The sequence below is a fragment of the Macaca fascicularis genome, chromosome 11 (assembly GCF_037993035.2).
Source record: "Macaca fascicularis isolate 582-1 chromosome 11, T2T-MFA8v1.1".
NCBI lineage: Eukaryota > Metazoa > Chordata > Mammalia > Primates > Cercopithecidae > Macaca > Macaca fascicularis.
Window position 1 is genome coordinate 63,189,704 of NC_088385.1, and position 8,720 is coordinate 63,198,423.

General features: G+C 47.1%; 1 pseudogene; it reads right to left on the reverse strand.

Moving 5' to 3' along the window:
* Positions 1-413: 413 nt before the first annotated feature.
* LOC102127884 (TBCC domain-containing protein 1-like) lies at positions 414-4,437 on the reverse strand (annotated as a pseudogene).
* Positions 4,438-8,720: the final 4,283 nt, after the last annotated feature.

The window sequence follows — 8,720 nt, forward strand, 5'->3', positions numbered from 1 at the left end:
AGCTAATTTTTGCATTTTTAATTGCAAAATTAAAGATATTCCCTGGGAAGCATCTACCTGGGCTGCTGTCCTTATGGCACCTTGTATCTGCTTGAATAAACCCTGCATGTTTTCACATCCAATATGGGGTTTCACCATATTGGCCAGGCTGTTCTCAAACTCCTGACCTCAGGTGATCCACCCGCCTCAGACTCCCAAAGTGTTGGAATGACAGGCATGAGCCACTGTGCCTGGTTGCAATTTCCTTTTAGTTACAAAGAACTATAAAACTCTTATTTAACTGTAGAAAGAATGAAATTCTTTCATCATGCAAATTAAGATACACAGTATAGTTGCAAATCTACACTCAATTGTGTTAATATTAACATATATACAATGCTGCTACTTTCATCAACTTTTTCATTTGGGCATCACAAAGATGAGTCTTCTGATGTTCTATAAGCAATATGTTTATACAAAAGTCAGAAGTTTAGCTAAAATTCAGCCTACACAGTAATAAATGAACATGGAATGGAAATCAAATAAAGTTCTTTAAATAGGATGAAAAAGTCCCAATGTCTCTTAAGCAGCAAGAGCACCTTCCCAATTTAGTTTCAAGATGAGCACCGTACTCCATTTATCCTTGTATTTCCAGGGCCCAGTGTTTCCATGGAAGATCTTTATCCAGCTGCTTGTTTGGAGCCTGCTGCAGGGGGTACAAGGCTGTCCAGCTATTGGCGATGTCCTGTATTAATCAACCACTCAGAAAACTTGTTCTCTACCAGTACCTGGAACTGCTTCCTTTGTCCTATGTCAAATGAGCCTCCTTCACAGTTTTCTGCCAGATCTGTATCTTCAGTTCTCTTTGACCCAGTGCTTTCTGATAAACAGATGGAAGACCCCCAGGAATCTCTGTGGTGTCCTCTTCCATTTCAAAGGAAATAATAAATACATGTAATTCAGAAGGTGGTAAAAGCCAGAAGACACTAGTGTCGCTGTTCTCTCTGCATACAACCATTGGATTATTCCAATAGTTACGCACTGTAGCAAGGACTGGCCATATGGTTCTCTTTTGACCAGGACTAATGCTGGGTCCATTACCTAGCGTTGGGTAATGGGTATGAAAAGGGGCAAAAGTTACTATCTGGCTCCCAGAGAGAATGAGTGGGCACATAGGCATCAGAATGTGAAAGACGCAACCTGTCGCAGAAGAGATGGACAAATGATGGCAAACAGCAATGACTTTAACATTGTCACAACTGTGGAGGTAAAGCATAGTTGCTACAGGGCCCAAGACAAAGGTGCTAGTCCTGCACTTCTCAATTGTCACAGGTCATAAGGGAGAGAGCAGATACATAAAAGATTCGTTGCAATGATGAATCTCTACATGCGCCCCCACCAGAGTATCTGAGCTCTTAGCCAATGTCTGCTTGTAAACCTGGCTCATCACCACCATGTGGTGCATCCCAGGGGCCACATTAGAATTACAAGCAATCTGGGCCAGTTGTGGTGACTCATACCTGTAATCCTGGCACTTTGGGAGGCCGAGGTGAGTGGATCATTTGAGGTCAGGAGTTTGAAATCAGCCTGGCCAACATGGTGAAACCCCATCTCTGAAAAATGCAAAAATTATGGCCAGGCGCAGTGGCTCATGCCTGTAATTCTAGCACTTTGGGAGGCCAAGGTGGGTGGATCACAAGGTCAGGAGATTGAGACCATCCTGGCTAACACGGTGAAACCCCGTCTCTACTAAAAATACAAAAAATTAGCCGGGCGTGGTGGCGGGCGCCTGTAGTCCCAACTACTCAGGAGGCTGAGGCAGGAGAATGGTGTGAACCCGGGAGGTGGAGCTTGCAGTGAGCTGAGATCCAGCCACTGCACTCCAGCCTGGGCAACAGAGCTAGACTCCGTCTCAAAAAAAAAAAAAATGCAAAAATTAGCTGGGCGTGGTGGTGGGTACCTGTAATCCCAGCTACTTGGGAGGCTGAGGCAAGAGAATCGCTTGAGCTGAGGAAGTGGAGGCTGCAGTGAGCAGAGATCCAGCCTGGGCAACACAGTGAGACTCCATCTCAAAAAAAAAAAGAAGAAGAAGAAGGAGAAGAATTGCAAGCAATCTTAGCTCTTTTGGTTGTCCCTTCAACTTGATGAGCCCAAGCCAATTTCTTTCCAGACTTGAGGCAAGTTGATGTACCAAATGGATTCTCAGTCAAAAGGACCTCAACCAGGCTTCCAGCTTGTAGAAAGGAAAGTCTTAGAGATCTTTGAGAAGCCACTATCTGCAAGCAGTGGTTACTACAGTGCAAGTTCATGAAGTGGATAGATCTTCCTGGCTCTACTTATTCTACCTTCAATAAGGAAGCTTCTTGAGACACTAGACTACTATGGGTTGAATGAAATGATGCAGTGAGTTGTCCTGGATCTAAAAGCAGCTTGGGAGATCAGACATGATCATAGATAAAAGCTTGGTGACTGTAATCATTCCAGTTCTTATTATGACAATTAGATTTTTCAGTCAGGTCAGGAGGCTGAGATCTGTTTCTGGGACTAGGCCACTCTTTTTTTTTTTTTTTTTGAGACGGAGTCTCCCTCTGTCGCCCAGGCTGGAGTGCAGTGGCGCAATCTCGGCTCACTGCAAGCTCCACCTCCCGGGTTTACGCCATTCTCCTCCCTCAGCCTCCCGAGTAGCTGGGACTACAGGCGCCTGCCACCTCGCCCGGCTAGTTTTTTGTACTTTTTAGTAGAGACGGGGTTTCACCGTGTTAGCCAGGATGGTCTCGATCTTCTGACCTCGTGATCCGCCCGTCTCGGCCTCCCAAAGTGCTGGGATTACAGGCTTGAGCCACCGCTCCCGGCCTAGGCCACTCTTCTCCAATCAAAGATGTCCTTAGTAGAGGCCTTGTTCAATTGTTGAATGTATAAGAAGAGCAGAAACTGCAGGGTGTCCACTGAAAACTGATTTCTCTGCTTTTCAACTTCCTCCTCAGACATGCAGTTGGACAGAACCTCAGACCATTCCAGGCGCTCCTCAGGTGTCTTCACTGAAAGACTCTCAGATATTTCGAAGTAAAGCCACATCAGGTCCTTGGCCAACTGCAGCTTCCCACAAGCGATGCGCCTCCGTGTAGACCAGTAGAGGAGTGGGGAAGCTCCTTCCATGGCTCGGATTCGCACATAGTTGGATATCTTCCTGAGACAGTGAAGACTAAACTTGGATGGAGGGGGGGACCTGCAAGGCACCCACTATAAAGGGTTCTGCTGTCACCCAGAGGAGAACTCTGGGCTCATCCAAGTTATCTCCAAGGACATCTGGGTGAAAACGCATCTTTGCGTACCTGCCTTAGCAGGTGCCCTCACTTCTCCGTGCGAGTGCCACGGCGCCCCATGTCCCTTCACTGACTGGGCCCAACCCTCGCCCTGGTCTTGTGAAGTTCTTTTTTTTTTCTTTATAATTATTAACGAGATATTATTTATTTATTTTTGAGATGGGGGTCTCGCTCTGTTGCCAGGCTGGAGCGCAGTGGCACAATCTTGGTCACTGCAACCTCTGCCTCCCAGGTTCAAGCAATTCTGCTGCCTCAGCCTCTTAAGTAGCTGGGACCAGAGGCACGTGCCACTACACTGGCTAATTTTTGGATTTTTAGTAGAAACAGGGTTTCACTATGTTGGCCAGGCTGGTCTTGAACTCCTGATCTCGTGATCCACCTGCCTCGGCTTCCCAAAGTGCTGGGATGACAGGCATGAGCCACGGCACCCGCGCCATTGTGAAGTTCTTAATTTCGGAGGTATTCATCAGCCGTTTGCCTACTTCTTCCAAATGCTCCCAAGACTCATCCGTGCACTTCTGGGTGACATTGACAGCAGAAGTCTTGAACTCTGTTACCAGTTTAGGGGAAGGGAGCTTCTCAGTAAATTCAAACATCAGCACTGCTGTCTCATAGAGCACCTGCCCACATCCATAGGTACATGCCTCAGGAAGGGTAACGGGAGTGCTGGACCCGCATAAGCTCCCCTGTGGTTCCCCCCAGATCCCTCACGACGATATTAGTATTGCCAATCACTTCCTCCTCCTTGAACTTTTGACACTCACAGATGAGGGTTTCAGTAGTATCCTTTCCTCCCATCCTAATGAGCTGAAGCTGCAGAACGTGGGCCTCAGTTGGGCAGCCCACCTCCTCCAAGGCCACCTTCAGAGCTAAGTTGGACAGGTACTCAGGCAGAGGGACTAGGGAGGGGGCTGTGTGTAAGAGATCCTGGCTGGTCCTGGGATCTGAGAGAGGAATCTCGCTCTCCCAGAGATAAGAGATGGATGCCCAGTCTCTGGAAAAGATGGCTGGAAGGTTAGGGCCCCACTCTGGGCATTTCTTTGAAAGGCAGCTACCAGGGACAGCAGGACACAGCAAAGGAGCAGCACAGCCTGGATCATAGGGGGACAGCAGAGCAGCCCTGCTGGAAGGAAGTGGTGCTCAGGTTGGGAAGTGGAGAAAGTCTCAGGACAAAGAGACACCAAGACTGGCCAGAGCTAGAAAGTGTCTTAGCCCTTGGAAAATTCAATTGCCCTGAACACACCTCATCTTCACTCTTAAAGGATGTAGGTGATCCTCACCTGCTCCAGAAAAACAAGCCAGAGGAACGAGTTGGCCCAAAACACATCCTTTGCTTCAGTGCTTCCCTAATCTGAATGACTACTTTTTAGACCTGACGTATTTACCCCAGTCAAAAAAGCTGATGCCTTCTGAAAACAGTGAAGAACGTAACATGCACAAATATTTATCTACCTTTTCCTGGCCCAGACTTTGTCCTTCTCACCTTTGTCCCACACTGACAAACATTTTTCCCTTCGTGGCTTCTGCTTCTTCTGCCCCATATCCTTGTCACCCTAAGGATTTACACTAGACCTAAACTTAGATTTAAAAAATTTCCTCTGTACCTTCTGAGGAAACAGGAAGGAGAGAAAGGGAGGGGTGCCTTTCACCTCTGGGTAGGAGAAATGCTATGGCCTGAATGTTCGTACCCTCCAAAAATCCTGTTGAAACTTAATCCACAATATGGGAGTATTGAAAGGTACAGTCTTATGTCTGTAATTCCAGCACTTTGGGAGGCCAAGGTGGGCAGATCACCTGAGGTCAGGAGTTTGAGACTAGCCTGACCAACATGGTGAAACCCCATCTCTACAAAAATACAAAAAAAATTAGCCGGGCATGATGGCGGGTGCCTGTAATCCCAGCTACTGGGGAGGCTGAGATGGGAGAATCATTTGAACCTGGGAGGCGGAGGTTGCAGTGAGGCGAGATCACGCCATTGCACTGCAGCCTGGGCGACAGAGCGAGACTCTGTCTCAAAAAAAAAAGAAAGAAAAAAAGAAAAAGAAATGAAAGAAAGGTACGGTCTTTAAGAGGTGATTGGGTAGGCCAGGTGTGGTGGCTCACACCTGTCATCCCATCAAGGCGATCAAGACCATCCTGGCCAACATGGTGAAACCTCGTCTCTAATAAAAATACAAAAATTAGCCGGGTGTGGTGGCGTTCGCCTGTAGTCCCAGCTACTCAGGAGGCTGAGGCAAGAGAATCTCTTGAACCCGGGAGCCGGAGGTTGCAGTGAGCCGGGATCGTGCCACTTCTCTCCAGCCTGGGTGACAGAGCAAGACTCCATCTCAAAAAAAAAAAAAAAAAGAGGTGATTTGGTCATGAGGGGTCTGCCTTCATGAATGGATTAAAATGTGTTTCAGAATGATTAATTCATGGATTAACAGGTTATCAAGGGAGTGTTACTGGTGGCTTTATAAGAAGAGAAATACCAGAGCTAGCATGCTGGACCCCCTTGCCGTGTAATGCTCAGAGCCCAGGCCACATCAGGACTCTAGAGTCCCCACCACGAAGAAGGCCCTCATTAGATGCTGAGCCATGGCCTTGGACCTTCCAGCTACGAGAATTGTAAGAGATAAATTTCTTTATAAATTACCTAGTTTTAGGTGTTCTAAGCAACAGGAAACAAACTAAGAAAAGACTCTAAAAGAGTTATTACAGGTTGGGCACGGTGGCTCACGTCTGTAATCCCAGCACTTTGGGAGGCCGAGATGGGCAGATCACCTGAGGTTAGGAGTTCGAGACCAGCCTGGCCAGCATGCAGAAACCCCATCTCTACTAGAAATACAAAATTAGCCGGGCATGGTGGCACATATCTGTAATCCCAGCTACTTGGGAGGCTGAGGTAGGAGAATCGCTTGGACCCAGGAGGCGAAAGTTGTGGTGAGCCGAGATCATGCCATTGCACCCCAGCCTGGGCAATAAGAGGGAAACTCTGTCTCAAAAAAAAAAAAAAAATAGAGTTATTACTCTATGGACTTATCAGGTAGATGAATGGGAGAATAGAACCTATTAGCAAGTCAGACCAAATCAGAGAAACTTTTTAGTCTTTACCTATTTAATTCCAATGCAATACCCAAATTGAACACATTCATTACCACGCTAGTACTGCTTTTTAAGCTTACATCAAAACAATACGAACTGGGCTTAATCTCTCTTCTAGGGGTATCTGCAGTTTGGAAAATAGGGAAAGATGGCGTATAGTTCCTCCTACAACGGTAAAAGGGCCCACATAATTGTGCCCTAATGGGAGGCACCTAATGGTTCCTCCCTGGAGCTATGACCAACCTCTGGCAGACAACCCAAGGAAACAGGCCAGTGAAGAAGCCCAGGCCAGGTGCAGTGGCTCACACCTGTAATCCCAGCACTTCGGTAGGTGGGTTAAGTGAGGTCAGAAGTTTGAGACCAGCCTGGACAACACAGTGAAACCCTGTCTCTACAAAAAAAATATATAAAAATTAGCTAGGCATGGCGGCAGGTGCCTGCAGCCCCAGCTACATGGGAGGTTGAGGTAGGAGAATCACTTGGACCCGGGAGGTGGAGGTTGCAGTGAGCCAAGATCACACCATTGAACTTCAGCCTGGGCAACAAGAGCAAAACTCCGTCCAAAAAAAAAAAAAAAAAAAAACAAGGTCCAGAGTCCCTCCTCCTATCTTAGTCCCCAGAAAAGACACCTAACAATGAAGAAGAAATCAGAAACAAAAACTTTTATAACAGGGAGCTACTCGGACACACACCTAAAACTGGGACAACTAGATGTAGAGATGTCCAGCCCTGCCAACTGAATCTCAAGCCTCTGCTGCTGCTGCACAGCTCAGGGAGATTTTTGGATCTTGTCTAAGTCTACCATTTCTGATCTGAGTTCACCATCCATAGCTGGACCTATCTCCTCCTCTAGCCTTCTGGTTCTTCAGCTGGCATCATCATCCTCAGTATGTATCTTAGTTTATTTGTGCTGCTATAAAGGAAATACCTGAGGCTGGGTAATTTATAAAGAAAAGAGGTTTATTTTGCTTATGATTCTGCAGACTGTACAAGAAGCATGGTGTGGCCGGGTGTGGTGGCTCATGCCTGTAATCCTAGCACTTTGGGAGGTTGAGGTGGGTGGGTCAGGCTGAGGTCAAGAGTTCGAGACCAGACTGGCCAACATGGTGAAACACCATCTCTACTAAAAATACAAAAATTAGTCAGGTGTGGTGGCGATCGCCTATAATCCCAGCTACTCAGGAGGCTGAGGCAGAAGAATTGTTTGAACCCCAGGGGCAGAGGTTGCAGTGAGCTGAGATCATGCCACTTCACTTCAGCCTGGTCGAAAGAGTGAAACTCCATCTCAAAAAAAAAAAAAAAAAAAAAAAAAGAGCATGGTGCCAGCATCTGCTTCTGGGCCTCAGGAAGCTTCCACTCATGGTAGAAGGCAAAAGGGAGCAGGCAGCACGCAGCAAGAGTGGAAGGGACAGGGAAGGGAAGTGTCAGGCTCTTCTTCATAATCAGTTCTTGCAGGAACTAAGACAACTCACTCATTCCCTCGAAAGAGAATGGCACCAAGCTATTCACGAGGGATCCACCCCACAATCCAAACTCCCACCAGGCCCCAGCTTCGACACTGGGGATCACATTTCAGCATGAGACTTCAAGGGGACAAATATCCAAACTATCTCAGTATAAAACTGCCTTGTCTTTTTTTTTTTTTTTTTTTTTTGAGACGGAGTCTCGCTCTGTCGCCCAAGCTGGAGTGCAGTGGCCGGATCTCAGCTCACAGCAAGCTCCGCCTCCCGGGTTCACGCCATTCTCCTGCCTCAGCCTCCCGAGTAATTGGGACTACAGGCGCCCGCCACCTCGCCTGGCTAGTTTTTTGTATTTTTTAGTAGAGACGGGGTTTCACCGTGTTAGCCAGGATGGTCTTGATCTCCTGACCTCGTGATCCACCCGTCTCGGCCTCCCAAAGTGCTGGGATTACAGGCTTGAGCCACCGCACCCGGCCAAAACTGCCTTGTCTTAGAAATTATTTGAATTTCTTCAAATTTGAGTTTATCTTCAGGACTGAGGAGTAGAATGACAGAGGACATGAAGACAAAGGCAGGTCCCCCAACCAGACCTCCTTCCCTTATCTGCCACGTGTTCCTCATCAATGCCTAGCAGTTATCACTTCTTGCGCACTTGGGTTTTCATTGCTGTTGTTTGTTTTTAATTAATAGAGTATTTTTTAGGGAAATTTTAGGTTTACAAAAACATTGAGCAGAGAGTAGAGTTCCCGTATAATCCCTCTTCCCACACCCCTCAGTTTTCCCTATTATTAAGATCGTACATTGGTGTGCTACATTTGTTGTTTTTTGTTTTTTGTTTTTGAGATGGAGTCTTGCTCTGTTGCCCAGGCTGGAG